The sequence below is a fragment of the Ambystoma mexicanum genome, chromosome 9 (assembly GCF_040938575.1).
Source record: "Ambystoma mexicanum isolate Mex_15411 chromosome 9, UKY_AmexF1_1, whole genome shotgun sequence".
NCBI lineage: Eukaryota > Metazoa > Chordata > Amphibia > Caudata > Ambystomatidae > Ambystoma > Ambystoma mexicanum.
The window spans coordinates 1,088,965,421-1,088,984,405 of record NC_090931.1 but is presented as its reverse complement, the minus strand read 5'-3'; the positions used below and the strand labels follow the sequence as shown (position 1 = coordinate 1,088,984,405).

The window sequence follows — 18,985 nt, the reverse complement described above, 5'->3', positions numbered from 1 at the left end:
CACTAACCTATGCAGATTAAGAGGACCCATACCCCCATCCTCCCCATTTCCTGAACAAGCCACCAAGATTGTCTGTGAGGAGGTGTCTCCTGGAGAAACGCTATATCTATTCCCAATTTCCTCAGGTAGACTCGCATTCAGCATCAACTCGCAAAATCATTCATACCGTGTACATTTCACAATATACACTTAGTTGGCACCAACATTTATACGTGGTGTTCAAAGTTTGTGCCCAACCGCCGAGCAGGGTAGCATTCGGTGACCCATAAATGGAAGCATTAGTAATTGTTTGTTCCCAGATATCTTGTGCATGTTTGTTCCCAAATATCTTGTGCATGAAACACAGTAAAGCTTATTCCTTATATCATTGTTTGTAAAACATTGTGTTCTTTATTGATAGGGTGGTCAAAGTGGTCCGCCGACACATGTTTTGACCTCTCTGGGTCTTTATCAAGGCTGGTAAGTTTATGTCCATAGACTGAGCATTGTGGTGGTTCCCGATGGTTGGTTGGAGAGGATGCCTTCCACTGCTTCTCCTGATAGACTGACAAGTTGGGCCACCACAACACTCGGTTTATGGACATAAACTTATCCAGCTTTGATAAAGACCCTGAAAGGTCGACGTGTCGGCTGACCACTTGACCACCCCATCAATAAAGAATACAATGATTTACAAACAATGAAATAAGGAATAAGCTTTCCTCTTTGTTTCATACACAAGATATCTGGGGAAAAACCTGTTACTAATCCTTAAACAGAGGTGTGGGCAGCACCTCCAAAATCCATGATCTCGCAGCCAATCTATGTAATTAATGGTTTCAAATAAATGCACCAGAAAGTACTCTAGTGTAGCGTAAGTGGATTCAAAACCCTAGTGCCCAAATACCTCTACTCATAAATTGAAGCACACCATTGACCCTTATAGCCACCCTTCACATTTTCCCCATGTGTACACACACACACACACACACACACACATAATCACAACCCAAACTTTATAACCACAAACAAAACCCACTGTTCTGGATGGCTATAAGCCCACCGAGGGCATCTGAGCTAGGCTGCTCAAGTGCATGTTGAAACTGGATAAGAGAGTTCACGTAACAAAAACGCCATGTGACCATTAAGAGTACAACGACAGAGTAATCGGAACAAGTATAGATCGCTCATGGGCTGTGGACAGTTCAAAGATAAAAAGAAAAAATTGAAGACCTGTTCCGGACGACTGTAGCTCCCCAACACCAGTGCGCCATTCATACTGCATATCAAGACCATATGTTTTCCTTTAGCAATGTCCATCACCACAGTAGACTGCCAGGCATCTCCACCGGTGCACCCTCATTTTCACGTGGAGTAATGCTAGGTGGAGGTAGTTCCAGAGACAACAGCTTGGCTTACAGTTATGAGACCACTTGCCTTACTGCGTACATCCCTCAAATTTGCAGCTGTAACGCTCACCTGGTATCCACGGGGACGTCACTCAGCCTGTTCTGACCTGTTACGACCTCAAACCTTTCCCTGGAGGCTATTCGACTGGAGACTGGGCCTGAAACACAGGATTGGTAGAGTTTAACTCCCTATTGTCTCTGTGTGCTTGAACCCCTTCTTCCCTGGGGTCCAACTCTTCCCTCTGATCCACACCTCACCTTGTTTTCTTGGATAGTGTGCTCTCCTTCCTGCTTTCAGCGCAGGGGCGCGTTGAATGATGTGGGCTCGTTGCTGCCTAGTTACTTCACTGGCAATAGTACAACAGGTAAGTATAATGAGTCTTTTGAACAGTTCTCTAACTTCGTTCCTTTCCTTCCTTAGATGATGGCCGGCGTCCAGGGATGGAGGTGTGCTGCTGAGAGGAGTAGCGCTGAAGGTGAGTGAGAGCGCGATGCACCCCTTTCGTATTTGCATTGAACTTGAGTTCTTTTCTGTGTCTTTTAGGTGCTGCGACGTTTCAGCGTGGATGCCGGTTATGAAGAACAAATGCGGTGGGTACGCGCGGTATGCAGCGCCTCTGGATGTTTCCACGCTAACCTGGAGTGTCTTTTACCTCTTGCAGATGGATGAGAAGTTCTGGAGACAGAGTTCCCCCAGAGCGGCTGGGATTCAGGTAAGCGTTTGAAGCTCGTACAGTATTTAAAAATAAGCGAAGATTTGCAGAATGCTTACTAATGCCTTTTTTCTGTTCTTTTCCCTTTTCCTTAGGAAGCGGCGTGCCGGGATTGGAATAAGACCGCCGAAGATGCCCGCAGAACATTAGGAGCAATGAATGATGGGCAGAAGCGCCGCAAGGTAAGACTGTTCCTAACGGTGTTCTTGTTCTTGCAGGAGCTGAGCGCAGAAGAAAGATTCAGGCTTACTGGAGACCGATCCGAACACGGTGAGTGTCAAGCTGCAGGTGCAGAAAACACAAAGCATGTTTCTCAGCCTGGGTGTGGTTTAAATAGTCTCTGGGTATCCCAGGTGTCTCTGGGCTGAACCACACCCAAAAGACTAGACCACATGCAGTTCTGGGAACCAAAATATGTGGGGGCATCCATCTTGTCCCCATCAATGCACTACAAGTCCAATCCCCAATGTTATCCTATGGGAGTGAGTGAGTCTGGTGCCACAAGCGCCAAGTCTGACTCCAAGTGGGTCTTTGGAGGGATTTAGAGGCCTTTGAGGGCCATGTAGGTGATTGTGGCCTGGCTCCAGCCTGACATCTTGGAGGGCTGGGGACATGAGGGGCAGGAATCATGACAGCAGCATTCTTTTCCCATGCAGACACAATGTCGCAGCCAGGTTGCACAATGGATGATCTGAGCCTTCTGTCTTGCTTCTGGGGCCCTTCCTCAGTATTTGCATCCGAACCATCTTGTAAGTGGCACTGCCTCCCTTTTTGTTGCAGCCAAAGTCCGATTTCCTCTGGTGTGTCAAAAAACAATCTATTTCATCAAAAGAAGGGACGTATACATACTTATTGACACAGACTGTTACCCTCAGAACTCTGAAAACACTGACCCGTACAACCACTCAACAAATGTGGGCTGTGTGAAACCTAATCAATGACATGTATCAAAAATGTGTCCTTAAAATTTCATCTTTTAATTAATTTGCTGAATAGCACAAGTATCAAAACCTTTTTTATAAAAGTACATTTATACCACATAAAAAAATACACAATGTTTAAAAGTAGTCATTCCACCACACAAAGTCAAGTTATACAAATACTTGAAAACATATACAGTAGCAACTTAATTCCTCTTGCTTCCTACTGCTTACAAACAATTAGCCCAACTTATATAAGTTTCTGTCCTTGATGTTACTATTAACTGGACATTCTTCAGGGGCAGAAAAATTTGTCTTGTGCTTCCTGTAGACTTTTTCTCTATGGTCCTGGTTCCTATAACTGAAGGGACATACAAACATAAAACATATATTACTACATGGGCATAATTGGTTAATTCACTAAACCTAGCCAACCCTAATCACCATTAGGATTCATCAAGTATAAAATGTATAATATACTAATGCTTCTAACTTGTAACAGTAAATGTTGTTCAAGTTTATCTGACAATTACAAATTTGTCCTTCACTTTCACAGTGGTTTAGAGGAACAGCCAGTCACTCACCAAATTCTCTAATATCATTATAGAATAATTCATGCCTTTTTGTACATAACATAATCATCAATCTCACTCGTAATACATGAAGACCCGGGGTGAACACATCACTAAAATCATTCAGAAAAAGGTCTGGCCTCAGTCCCAGTACAAGTTTTTATCTCTCTTGGAAAAGGTTTTGTAAATCTTTTTAGGCATGCCATAGGAAAATGCATTCACAATGTGGGTTAGGCATAGGATCTAGTAAGAGCAGGAAAAACTCTTGAGTTTGTAAAGCAACGGGAAGAGTTTCAAAAAGACTTTCAAAAAGACTTTCAAAAAGACTTTCAAAAAGACTTTCAAAAATGGGGGAGGGGGAGGGGTAAATCTACGACAATGACAAGAGTCAAACTTCTTAGCTTCGTATCGCTAGTCTTTAAGATATTATTAACATCTAAGATCTATAGTATTTAATATACACTTCCAATCTCTGGTTTGTTGATCACTCAGTGGAAGGGATGGTGTATCACCTAAAATGAAACAGAACTCCCCTCAATATTTTCAATAAGGAATAGTCTTATGAAGGCTAAACATTATCCCACCTCTCAAGACCCCTAGCTTACCTCTTACATGAGCTTTCTCCGCCAAGTCTTCAGTCTGTTGTTCTATACTACTAACTCGCCTGTAATGCGGTCCTTATAATGCCCGTAGTACGTTGCAATCGCGAGCAGGTCAATGACGTCATCGCGTAAAACGTAACGCGATGAAGTCACGGGGAATCGCGCCGTTGCCTAGACGACCCACTGTGTATTCACTGACCTTCGTTCTAATCACGAGCTGGGCGGCAGGTAAGAGGATTACTTACACGGCCATGCCAACTGTACCACCTGATTCTCTTTAAAATGGTGAAAAGGCAGGTTGTAAGCGCCTATATTTCAGTCCCATAACAAAATGTGACCACTCCATTAAACCACACTGAATTAATAGGTCTGTGTATAACTCAGAGGACTAAACATAATGTCTAACCACAAATCATAGATGTACATTCATTTTAGTGGTTACCCTACATCAAAAAAAAGTGTCAAGACCACATTAAATCCTTACATCTTACATTGGTTAGCAGATATACATACTTTTGATATTCAATCCCTATCCTCGGGGACTGTCAACAGAAGATGCAAGGCTCACCAAACAAACCATCAAATATACAATAATTCATTTAATGTTGTGCCATTCAATATTTTCATTTAGCCCTGTTAGATGGCTATTAGTTAGGAAAATTAGTTTTTGTTCCAAATTGATCAATTTTCTGTTAATATCTTCCTGAATTGTCCCTTTTATTTTCTTCAGGATACAGTGGTGTATCCTGAAGAAAATAAAAGGGACAACTCAGGCGCGATTCCCCGTGACGTCATTGCGGTACGTTGTACGCGATGACGTCATTGACCTGCGCGCGATTGCAACGTACTACGGGCATTATAAGGACCGCATTACAGGCGAGTTAGTAGTATAGAACAACAGACTGCATACTTGGCGGAGAAAGCTCATGTAAGAGGTAAGCTAGGGATCTTGAGAGGTGGGATAATGTTTAGCCTTCATAAGACTATTCCTTATTGAAAATATTGAGGGGAGTTCTGTTTCATTTTAGGTGATACAACATCCCTTCCACTGAGTGATCAACAAACCAGAGATTGGAAGTGTATATTAAATACTATAGATCTTAGATGTTAATAATATCTTAAAGACTAGCGATACGAAGGTAAGAAGTTTGACTCTTGTCATTGTCGTAGATTTACCCCTCCTCACCCATTTTTGAAAGTCTTTTTGAAAATCTTTTTGAAACTCTTCCCATTGCTTTACAAACCCAGAGTTTTTCTGCTCTTACTAGATCCTATGCCTAACCCGCATTGTGAATGCATTTTCCTATGGCGTGCCGAAAAAGATTTACAAAACCTTTTCCAAGAGAGATAAAAACTTGTACTGGGACTGAGGTGAGACCTTTTTCTGAATGATTTTAGTGATGTGTTCACCCCGGGTCTTCATGTATTACGAGTGAGATTGATGATTGTTATGTACAAAAAGGCATGAATTATTCTATAATGATATTAGAGAATTTGGTGAGTGACTGGCTGTTCCTCTAAACCACTGTGAAAGTGAAGGACAAATTTGTAATTGTCAGATAAACTTGAACAACATTTACTGTTACAAGTTAGAAGCATTAGTATATTATACATTGTATACTTGATGCATCCTAATGGTGATTAGGGTTGGCTAGGTTTAGTGAATTAACCAATTATGCCCATGTAGTAATATGTTTTATGTTTGTATGTACCTTCAGTTATAGGAACCAGGACCATAGAGAAAAAGTCTACAGGAAGCACAAGACAAATGTTTCTGCCCCTGAAGAATGTCCAGTTAATAGTAACATCAAGGACAGAAACTTATATAAGTTGGGCTAATTGTTTGTATGCAGTAGGAAGCAAGAAGAATTAAGTTGCTACTGTATATGTTTTCAAGTATTTGTATAACTTGACTTTGTGTGGTGGAATGACTACTTTTAAACATTGTGTATTTTTTTATGTGGTATACATGTACTTTTATAAAAAATGTTTTGATACTTGTGCTATTCAGCAAATGAATTAAAAGATGAAATTTTAAGGACACAGCCCACATTTGTTGAGTGGTTGTACGGGTCAGTGTTTCAGAGTTCTGAGAGTAACAGTCTGTGTCAATAAGTATGTATACGTCCTTTCTTTTGATGAAATAGATATTATATTCCCACTTGGTAGGAGGGATTATCACCTTAGTGTGGGGCAACCCGCGAATGAAATAATGTGTCAAAAAACAATAGCATGTAGTGAACGTGCGCTCCTCTCAGGCCAAATGTTACCTTGTCAAAGACTCTTTGTCACAACTGAACCTGCCATCTATGATATGATATGATATGATATTTTATTTGTATCGTGCTCGTACACAAGTGTTTCAGAGCGCGAAATCCAGGAAGACTGCCAGGGTCCTATTACCTCAGTGGATTTTGCCTCCTTCCCATGCATACCAAAGTATCAATTCTTTGTCCTTTAAGTTTAAAATATTTGCTATAATAGCTCGAGGGGGTATCCTGGAAAGGACCTGATGCGCCCTCTCCACCACAGACCCCTGCAACAGCTTTCCAGACCCCACCGATTGCAGGAGCATATTTCTCACGTAGTTCGCAAAGTCGCTTCCTTCACCCTCCGGAAAGGCTGTCTATGCAGACATTGTTCCGCCAGGCCTTTCGCTCCGCATCCACTCTTCCAGAAACTGGGTACATTCCTGGATTTCCTTCATTTGATGCTGCAACATGGTTGTCGTACCTTTCATCCCAGCAGTGCTCCTACACTGGTCAGTGAGAGGTTGCTGAGGTCTTGTCGCAGGAGGAAAACGTCCACCCCAACTTCTCCCACCTTGGCATCCAGGGACGTTCTTAGGGCTGCATCACCTTCAGCACAGCCCCATCCTGCTGTGGGACGCTCATCGGATTCCCATCGAGGGAGCTTTCCCAGAGGCCTGACTGCCTTGGTTGCCCTGCATAAATCTGTCCATCATTATTTGCGTGCCTTGCGTCCCCATTGTCCCAGTAGGTAAGAGTGACCTACTTTGGTAAGACACAGCACACTCCAAGAAAGAATCCGATCAGCAGGCAGGGCGCTTGTCACATACAGTGAACGTGGGAGATATGGATAGGACACGGAAGCTAGGGATGAAACCAGTCCCAATTCTGCCTCTCCACACAAGGAGGTAGATTCCACACTGGTGGCCTGAATCCAACAGGAGAGCCCACACACGACGGGAACGAAGTGAGGTAGAAATCGGCTCAGGGGCTCCGCACTGTGACCATGGTTCATCGCTGCCCCCTCCACTCCCTTGGGACATAATGTTCGTCCCCTCCCCAGAACTGTGTGGGGGTCTACTTATGGAGCTGAGTTGCCGCACATCCTACCTCACCCTCAGACGAGCGCTCGTCTCACTGCGCTCATGTGTCATCACAGCCATCTTGTTCAGCGTTATGGATTCCGGGGTGGGGTCTGTTACTTCTTGTGTCCACAACTCTGCGATGCTGCAGTCCCAGTTGTTTGTTTCACCCCTTTGGGGCGCTTCTCAGTATTACGGAGCTCTCTATCTAATCGGATCGGCCAGTTGTAGAAATTGGCAGCGGATTTGCCGCCAACATCTGCAAGTCCACAGTGAGCAGAGCGCTCTTACGTCCACACTCTTCGGTCTCTAAGCCACACCTGTTCCTCAACATATATGCTTGAATGATGCCTTCGAAGTTGGACCTTAGATTCTGGAGCAGTTTGCAGTTTTAAGTGGTCAGGAGACCTGAGCCCAGTATGCCCTGTGAGTGAGACAAGCCCAAAGTTTAAAAGTGGACTCTTCACTGTCTTTCAGGAGCCAAGATAGGGACTGCAGTACAGGAGTAATGCAGTAAAGCAGATATTAAGAACAAGAACTCCTGGCTGCATGTTTTCTGGATAAGCGCTTGCCTCTGACATATGTGTGCAACATGCAATCACACTTTTGAATTCTGGCTCAGTCGACGTGGCCCTTTATTCTTCAGAAGTTGATAAAATGAGTAATTTGAAGAACCTCCTCTTTCCTATCAAACACAATATGGAGCTCAGTGCCCTGGTAACGTTGCAGAGAGGACGATCATCTAGTCTTTTGAAAAATCTCTCAAAACCTGGCTGCACACTAGACCACACCAGACAACTAGCATACCACCCTTCAAACACTGCACCAACTTCTAGCCACCCCAAGCTGAGACTGTAAGACACACCAGAACCATTCAAATTAACCAATGTGGTCCTGCAACACCCTAGGGATGGACAACTCTGATTTTAGCAAAATACCTGTCAAATGTGGGCCCAGAGACCAATCAGGGCACTAACCTCTAAAACCAGAAACAAATAGAGATTAGCCCATTTGGGTCAGACTCACTGACGTCCAATAAGTCTGTGCACACCACTTACAAAAATTACACTTTGGAGAACGGAATCCAGTCAGATCAGTCTCCACCACTTTTTCTCCCCATCAGAAATAAGACAGCCACCAACCCATAATCATCATAAAATGAAACCAGAACTGTAACAAAGCCACATCTTGATGGATAGCAACATGATTTTAACTCTACCGCTTTAGTCGACCCCTAAAATTCCAAAAACAGGACTCTGTAGGTGCCCTAAACCACCCAACTGATTGACTCACCTTTCACTCTACCAACACCATTTAACTACTCGCTAGGATTAAATTCACATGGTTGATTTACCATTGCTAAAATCACTCCAATCTCAAGAACTTTAGGGGAACAGTAGCCAGCTCAGAGCTCATCCCACAGCTTGCTGTATCTTTGGCTCTATCCTATACTGTGTCCTAGCAGGGTCTGTCCCAGTGTCCCATCACTGTAATCTAATAGATGTTTGTGTTTTTCCCTCTGGATACAACTCCTACTCCAGTATCCATGACACAAACCACATAGGACCATACTTTTACTTCTGGCCTGCACTCGAAACCACATGTTTTGCACCTCAATTCGTGCTTATAATCAGTCCTCTCTTTTTTCACAGAACCACGTCACAAGGTCACCACAAATGTCAGAGATGCACAATATAGGACAGCTTTACAATACATAATTCTAAAGCAAAGTGTGTCCCAATATGAAAGCTATTTATGTATTGGAATGAATCCCCATTATTCTATTAAAGGCATGGTGGTATTGGGGCATTTGTTTTCTTCAATGCCTGTCTGATTAGACCCAATAGCATGAAGATCTCGTAATAGAACAAGTTAATTTTCTTTACAATTCTCATAACCAACAAAGACATATATTTTTATTTTTCATTGGTGAAATGTACATTATCAATAAAAACAAGACCAGTATATGCATCTTTGATGAAGACCCCTGAGCCCCCGAACTTGCTAAAGGTGGAGAGATTCTTTAACTTCATTAAAGAAAGCCCCTCAAATTATTCAGTGGGCTTTTTTTTTACCAATAAGAAGCACCTTGATATTGCCTTGTATCCAGTGTCATTTTCGAGGCTTCTCTTATAATAACTTTTTTCTCTTTGTTTAACCTAATTTGATACCACAGTTCTTGCAAATTTGGACACCATTGAAATTTATATACTGGTCTTGTTTCAACCTCCACATGTCCACTAGTCCACTCACTGAAATCCCTCCATTGGCTCTCTGTGGCTGCAAGGATCAAATTCAAGACCCTTTTGCATTGTCTATAAGACCTTCCGGTGCCTGGGACCAAAATATATCCAGCTTTCTCATCTGAAGTATCTTCCTACTTGAGCCCTTTGCTCCTCCACATCCAACTCCTGGATGGCCCGGCACTTTTCAAAGCAACAAGCTGGGGGCAGATCCCTCTCTTCTGTGGGCGACTCCCTCTGGAACAGCCTTTCTGCCTCGTTGCGCTCTGAAACACTTGTATATGGTTGCGTGTTTTGCTTTTTCTTGGTCACGTGGGGAGACCTCGAACTTGCGTTCCCCGGACCCTTGCAAAAACAGTTATTGGACTCAGGTAGCCAAAGAATTACACATACAACGCTTGTTATAATGATAATATAAATGGCTCGTTATAGGCCCTTTATTCACTCATAACATAAACAAAGAATGAAAAACACATAGGCCCTCCTTACGAGTTTGGCGGTAGCCATGGAGCTATAAGCTCCATGGCTGCCACCAAACCGGGCTCATTTACCGGGTTCCTGCAATGAGGAATAACTGGGTCATTCCAACATTGGAGGACCCGGTAATTCCTCCTTGCAGGAACCATTCCCCATTCCCATTTGAGCCCCATAGGGCTCAATGGGAATGGAGGTAACAACGGGCACATTACGAGTGTCCCGTTGTTACCTCCCTCTCCCCCTCGCGGGACCCGGAAAGGACGCCTGGTTTTACCAGGTGTCCGATCCGGGTCCCGCAAAGGGAAGCTCGTAATCGGCGCTCCGCAATGAAGGGGGCCGGTCCCGTACCGGCCCCCTTCATTCCGGGAGCGCCTGCCTCGTAATGAGGCCCATAGTCAGTTATACATAAACCTAGAAAAAGAGCATCACCGTTAGGATAGTTGCAGAAAACACCTTCATCTCGGCCACCACAACACTGCTTGGCACCACAGCAGGTATGCAAAGAGATCACTCGTAGTAACAGGGTCTGGAGCAGAGAGTGCTCCCTCTCAGCGAGACTGCATCACCTGGGGACCAAGTTCTAGCTGCCTTTCCAAGTGGAATACCTCTTCTCATTATGGGACTAATCCCCACCCCTCATAGGTTACCAGACTGCCCTCGGCCGAAGAGCAGACAATAATTATGAGGAGCAAAGAGTGGAAAATTCCAGCTCGAAGTGGAAAAAACCCAGCTTCTCTCCTTGCCTTTGTTCCCAGTACCCCTTATCACTGCACCTGCAGAATGCTCGGACTATCTTTCTGGCTTGTCCTTCTGTGGACAACACAAAAACTATTCTCCACAGTTAGCTCATCTGACATCAATATGTGACATTGCCTCCGCTGCAGAAATAAATGTGTACTTGTTGAGCCCACGAAAACGTAAGCTTTCATTGCTCTTTCGTTGCTGTAATGGAAGTGAATGTCCAAGATAGCCGCGCATCAGCGCCATGTTTTCTTTGCTCATTCTCGCACATGCATTACAGCGAGCTATAAATACAATATATCATATCACCTCTATTACCTGCCCGAGATGCCCTAGTCTTTCTACCTTTTCAGTGATCCTCCCTCTCCTGCTGCCCTCCTGTCCAACACTTCATTTGCCCAAGAGTTGAAGCCCTTTGCCCCATGATGTACAGTTCCGCTACCAGTGCTTGTACGGTGTCTAGGGCTTTCTGTATACATCTTGCTTGCCCCTGTATAGGGGCATAAACTGTGACCAACACTGCCCACACCCCCGCCAGGGTGCCCTGTACCACAAGTAGCCGTCCTTCCATAAATGTAGTTAATACACATCCATGCAGTCGGCATTGCTTGTGTAAGATCATCCCCACCCCTCACCGTTTTACTGGCCCAGTGGACTTGTCCAATGCCTACGCCTCTCAAACTCGTCCCCCCCACCCCCATCACCTGTCGCGTTTCTTGCAAGAATACTATGTCCAGGGATGCATTACAAAATTCCCTTGCCGCTAGGGTTCTCTTCATTTTACATTTAAGGTACCCACGACCAGACTCCTGCCCCCTTCATTTGGGCCCATTTTCCCTAGCCTCACCTCGACTCCTCATCCTCCCATTCCTCCATCGTCCACCTTCTTCCATCCAGACTGTTGCAGAGTGTGGTATAGTGACAGACCCATGCTACCCTGAGGATCCTCCCCAATAACTCCCCCATTAAACATTGTAACAAACTGTAACGATGAACAGCTAAGTGCTGAAAAAATTGCGGGGATGCCCTCTTTCCCACGGAGGGGCCACCTTGGATTGGGGGGAATTCCCCTCCCTTCAGCACTGTTCCTTAGTCCCTTTCCAGCCCACCCGGACACCTCTTGGATTACTCAACCATTAGCCAGTTTCTTCGGGGGCTCTGCCATCCTGCGGCTGCTTCGGTGTCGAGGGGATCTTGCGCAGTGATGGGCCATTCAGGTGTATGAATTTTCTCCTTGTCTATCCTCTTTCTCCTCTGTGGGCCTGGGGCCGGTAGTTGTCTTTTCCTATTCACAGTTGGTCCATCAGGGCCCTTTTAGTTCAACTTCCATATCTGAGGTGAGGTGGCACAAGGCCTCGTCTGCTGAGGTCATAGTGTATTCCACTGCCTCCACTTCGAATTATAGTGAAAACGGGTACTCCCATCTATATCCGATTCCTTTCTATTGTAACCATTTTGTGAGGGGTCTTCAGTTCCGTCGCCTGGAGCACGTGAGGTTAGACAAGTCTTGGTATACTGTCACCTTTGATCCTTCAAAGTCCACTTCTCTGTCCTGCTTTGCCCTGACCAGCACCTCTTCTTGTCCTTGTACCTTAACAATGTGGCTACTATAGAGCGAGAGCCGCTTCCACCTCTGTGTGCTCTCTCTAGTTGCACCACTTTACCTCCTTCCACTTCAAAAAGATGGTTGACGAGAGCCTGCACCTTCTGATCCACTTGCCACGGGATCTCTCCTGCCATTTCTCTGAGGCACAGTATCCGGACATTGTTTCTCCTCTCTATTTTTAGCATCACCTCTTCTTCCCTCAGCTCTAGCTCTGTCATCCTTCCGTCCAGACGCATCTCCACCAGGTCCGCGTTGAGCTGGTTATTTTTGAGATCCTCCACCTTGCTTTTGACGGTGCTCATCCTACTTGTTAGGTCCGCCAGGGAGGCCTCCCTTTTCTACCTTTTTTTCTTTTTTCCTCTTTTCCTCTCTCCCCTCACTAGCCTCTCTCCTTTGTCTCCACGGCATTTTCCCCCTCCTGCTTGCAACTTTTAGTCTTCTGGAGGTTCTCTTCTTGTCACAAATACATCCCGATCTCAGGGGTCTCTGCCGCTAAGGCGCTCGGGTGTGGGCTCTTTGCTCTTTTCCTCCAGCATAGGTGGGGTGTCAGTGGCTGGGACAATGTGCGTTGTGTGCCCTGCCCCTTGGCTTCTTTGTTTCTACGTCTAAGAGTCTCAGGGTGCCCCTCAACTTGCTTCCCGCTAGCTGGATGCACTTTGCCCTTCAAGCCTGCCGCCTTCCCTCTACTCGGGGTCTCACCTCTGCGGTGCCTGGCATGCTTTCATCTGGGGTCAGGACACCCCTTTGATCTCCCCTGGTCAGTCAGACCTCCCACAGGCCCAGGGCCGCACTCCTGCAGGTTCCTTTCTGTGGGGGAGGGCTTTTAATGGTGCCTGGAGTCTCCTTGAGGCTCCCCTGCCGCCTCGACCCGGGTCTCTCTTCCACGCTGCAGTCTCATCTTTGCGCACTGGGTCTGGAAAGGTCCCGCACCTTGGTGCTCCTCCTCACCTTCCTGTGCTTCTCGCGCAGCTGGGACCACACTCCCTCATTGCTTGCTCCTCCTTTGTCACGGTATCTGTGGGCACTGGTTCCGCTGTTGCGCCTCACTGCTGGTATTTGTAGCATCACAAAGGGCTGAGGCTGAATATATATATATATAACTGGGGTTTATTTGATAGGTTTACATAAAGAAATGGGTATTTAGATAGATATTTAAAGGGGATATAAATGAGGAGTCTCTGAAGGGAGGTACTTCAGTATCTCCAACTGTCTCTCCAATGTTCTCCTTCCTCCTCCGCATTCTCCTTCTGGAATCCTTGTAGATTCCACATCCATGCAGCTGATGTCACCATGCTACACATCCCTCTTCTTTCTGAAGAAGACGCTACTCTCCATAGTCAGTTAAGTACATCGGTCTCTGATACCTTCTTCCAAACCTTGATACATATGTCTTCATAACCGTTGGAACATGTATGGAATTATCTAGTAAGGAAGTTTTCTGTTTCTCTCTTTTCTCAACTACATCACTTTTATCCATACTCTCACCATTGACTAATCTATTCACTTCCATTACTCTACCGTTATTCCAAACCCTTCCATCACTGGTTCGCACCGCATGTTTGAACACCTCAATCACTTGAATGGGACCTGACCACTTAATACCTTTCACTCTCAGAACTTCTGGCAACTTCACTCTCACAGAACAACCTACTTCCAATGCCTCATTACCTCTGAATCTTTTCTTGTCATGCCATGCCTTATTCCTACTTTGTCTCTGTCTAATCATATCAACCGCATTACTGGTTACCACTCCCATTTTTACCACCTCACTCATCCATCCAGGACACAATTTAGTGATGGCTTTTCTACCTCTGCTTAATTCAAATGGTGATACACCAGTAGAACTATGTGGAGTAAACCTGTGTGCCATAATGACATTCCTAACTGCTTCTTTCCAGCACACTCCATTGGCCAATGCCAATCTAATAGCATCTTTCAGAATCCTGTTGTACCTTTCTACTACACCATTGGTCTGTGGATGATAGATCGCACTAGTAACATGTTTGATCGACTTCTTTTCTAGATAATCCTCCATCTCTCTCGAAACAAATTGTGGACCATTGTCAGATAGGATAACTCCTGGATATCCTTCCCGACCACATACCTCTTCTATGAAACTGATAATATTTTTAGTCGTGACACTCGACATCATCTTCACTTCTGCCCATCTTGTTAGAATGTCAATCATAACCACACAAAACGTTTGACTGCCCTCACTCCATATAGGACCCATAATGTCCATTCCAACTTTCAACCATGGTCTGTTCGGCACATCCGTTATGACCATCGGTACTCATTGCTCACACACCCCTTATCCGATTTACTACAAAGGATACAGTTTCTCGTGACTCTCTCGATCTCTGCATCACATCCTGGCCACCAGTACGTATTTCTTATCTTGGATTTGGTTTTGGAGATACCTTGGTGGCCTTCATGACCCAGATCAATCTTCTTTCTCAAATTTTCAGGTGGAATCAATCCATCTCCTCTGAGCAAATATCCATTTTGCACACTTAATTCATCCCTAACACTCCACAGTCTTTGTACATCCGCTTCCTTGATCTTGTTGAGCGGTACCTGTCTTCTGTGTATGTTTTCCATCACAAATTGTAACTTGGCATCTTTACTCATTCCTTCAAACCACTCCTCCTTAGTAACAGCTGTGTCCTGTACAACACATATCATTTCCTGTTGGTTTTCTTCACAATCACTTTTGTTTTCCTCTTGGGTATTCGTAAGTCTAGATAAACAGTCTGCAGCATAATTCTTCACTCCTGGAATATACTTGACCACCACATTGAACTCCTGCATCCTATGTACCCATCTCCGTATCCTTGCCGACACTTTGTCCAATCCTTTGTTCATAAATAGTTCTACAAGTGGCTTATGGTCTGTATTTACTTCAAATTGCGTTCCCCAAACAAAGCTCCTGAATTTATCCACTGCCCAGACAATGGCTAGGGCCTCTTTTTCAATAGTTGCATACGACTTTTCTGCTCCTTTTAATAATCTTGAGGCAAACGCAATTGTCCTCTCCTCTCCTCTCCATTATGCACCTGTGCCAACACCGCACCTAGACCCACATTGCTGGCATCTGTCGTGATTACTGTTCGCTGCCCCCTTATAAAATTCTTCAGTGCCGGTGCAGTTGTGAGAGCATTCTTTATGTATTCTCTCACACTCTTCATTCCACTCATATTTAACATTCATCCTGGTGAGATCCCTCAACGCAGCAGTGTGATCAGCAAACTTCCTGACATATTTAGAGTAATACTCAGCCATTCCCAAGAAGGTTCTTAGTTCTTCCTTGTTGCTCGGCTGGGCCAAATCAGTAATTGCAGGCAACAAATGGGGTGCAATTCCCTGCTTCGATATTACATGACCTAAATACTCAATTTTTTCTCTGTAAATCTTAGATTTCTCTTTACTCAATGTCATGCCCATTTTATGCAACTTTCTTAATGCTCCATCCAAAATCCTGTCATGTTCCATTTGATCTCCGGCAAATATCAGAATATCATCTTGAAAAAATATAATGCCTTTATCACCATCGAAAATGTGATGCATGGTCTTCTGAAATACAGATGCTGCTGATATAAGGCCAAACGGCATTCTCTTATACTGGTATAAACCCTCCGGAGTTAAGAATGCTGTCAAATGTCTCGAATCCTTGTGCAAACGAATTTGATGATACGCTGAAGTGAGGTCCAGAGTCGAAAACACTCCCGCCGGTCCCATCGTTGATAATAATTCCTGGATGTTAGGAAGTGGGTGCCTCTCGGGAATAATGCACTTGTTCATCTCTCTGAGGTCGATGCATACTCTTACTTTCCCCGAACTTTTCCTCACCACAATAAGCGGTGACACCCACTCTGAAGCGTCAATCTTCTCTATTATACCTTCTTCCTCCATCTTTTTCAGTTCACTTTTGACCTCATCTCTCATTGCCAACGGCACATTTCTAAGTCTCTGTGCTACTGGGGCACAATCCTTTTTGAGCTGTATTTTATGCGTAATCCCTTTTGCACACCCTATTTCATCTTTGAACACCTCCTTCTTTACTGCTTCTGTAGACATCTCACTGGATTCAATTGCATAAACACACTCCTTGGCACTGGCATCCAACTTGACCTTCAGCCATGCCTGGTGCCTCCAGCTGAGCAGAGGTGTTTCTCCTCTTCTTGTTACTGTAGGGGAGGGTTGGTCCAAGAGACCCCCCTTGCCTACATCCCTTCCCCAGGTGAGGGCCATGGCTCATTGGGCGTCCCCTCATACCACCAGGGCCCAGGTGGTGGAGGGCTCACCTGCTGAAGACATTGCCCACATGTATTGAATTTAGCTAGGCCTTAGAAACCATTTTGTCTAATAAAGATGGTGTGAGCTCAGCGCACTGTAGCGCGGCCCCCACCCTCGGAGAGTTTCAACTATCCCTGTTGCCGCAGCGCCCTGGCAGATTCGCGGTGAGCCCGTTCCCACGAACAAGACGGACATGAGCTAGCGTAAGATACTAACACTGTAACATTTCACCTTCCGCAGTGTATCACTGCTCCCAGCATGACCCGGCCAGCGAGGCCTGGGTGATGGAGAGAACTGTAATTGGTCATCGGATGAAAGCAGAAAAGTCCCCAAATACTAATGCCAAAACTACTTGTAATACGCGCATTCTCTTCACAAAACTTCTTCTATTAAAGAAACCTGTAAAAATGTGTAACTATGGTAGAACGCATGTTCACATGACACCAGCAATGAAGGACCCACACCCCGGCAGTTGTGTGCAAATAATAAAAAGCGTTCCGGAGGACTATTCGTTATATGTATCATTGAAAAGCTTACACTCCACGGTCCCGCGCCATAACCGAATTAATGCTGCTAGAGTACAAGGGAAGACAAGTGTAATCATACAGAGGGCTCATGTGAAGGACGCGCGAGAATGCACCCGTCATGTGCGTATGTCTAAGCCCTTATGTGCCACTACCGCCACGCACGGTGGCAGGTCTCTTTCTTTGTGCTCCACCAACCACACTACTACCTCACTTACTGCAAATGTATATGCATATAACTAAATGCTGTAGTTGTTAAAACATAGTGTACAAATAAGGTTCTCAGACTGGCTATATTTGAGAGACATTTAGCAAAGTTGAAATGTATGCTTTCGAGTGATCCAAATGAGTATTATAGAGTGTTCAAATGTTTGTACCTAAAGTCAGCAACACACGAGGAAGATACCTTTGTGAATATGTGCAAGGCCATTTCCCCCTTCCACCCTGCGAAGACTGCCAAACAAGAGAGCAGAGGCCCGCGCCGCACTGCTCCACCTCCCCCAACCAGGCTGGAGCCGCTTCAAAGATTTGTAGTCCCCTCTGCAGCACCCAAGGCCACGGCCCGCCACCTGCATTATTTACAGCATAGCAGTAAACCTCTGCCTGAATACACAAATCCAAAGGCGCCCAAACCCCAAAACCCACCGGATCACCTTAGACTTATGGCCCTGTGCAATTAGGATACCCAATACTGTGGCAACATACAGCAGCCCATTCATAACGACTTCTAACAAGACAGAGAGGCATGTACCGCCCGTCCCATGCCCTGAGACTTAGCCCCTCGACCTATGGTACCGGTCAACAGGACAGTAACCATGCACTGATGAATGACCATCAGACCCCTCACAAGGTGCATTCCTCCTGTGTTGCATTAACCTGTAGAATAACCTATTGAAAGATTTACTAAAGAAGATAATATTGCAATAACTGAATGACTGCGGTGTGCATGGCCTAGGGCAAAAAAGTCAGGAAAAGACATTCATCTCTGACACTGGCCACAATGGCACAACAACACCGCCCGGATGAACTCAGCCGACCCGCCAGGCCCAGCCCAACCCACGAGGCTGACCAGTGACGTCCTCCAGCCAAGGCCAACCACATCACAGCAGCGCCTATAGCTCGTCATCACCACCCAATCCCATTGAACTTGTGCCCCTTATAGTATGTAGGTTCTGATGACGTGTTTTGTAAATATATACGCCTGTCTTTGCTATTGTCAGACAGAGCGCTCTCAGAGTTTGCAGAGTTCTTTGCATGCCCTATTCTGATTGATAAACTCCCATTTAAGCTCACCCGCACTCTGTCTTGGCTTTATTCCCAACTTGGGAGAGTCCTTCATTGTCTCTCATTGCGGGGAGGATCGTGCTGGTTGGGGACGCTTGCCTTCATTACATACACCTTAGCTTTTGCAGACCTATTTTTGAAGGCCAATTCCGCTTCAAACCATCCAACAATGTCTATCTGGATACCTCCATAGGCATTTGGCTTAATATCCGATTCATTCACTCTTTCTTCCAGTGTCTTTACACAATTCTCCATATGCTCCACCTCCTTGGCTGTCCGGAGTACCGT

At 45.1% G+C, this 18,985-nt stretch overlaps 1 protein-coding gene across 8 annotated transcripts in view; it reads left to right on the top strand.

Moving 5' to 3' along the window:
• GPD2 (glycerol-3-phosphate dehydrogenase 2) overlaps nucleotides 1–18,985 on the top strand; it is a 2,458,594-nt gene that overhangs the window by 155,155 nt on the left and 2,284,454 nt on the right. The window lies entirely within an intron of this gene.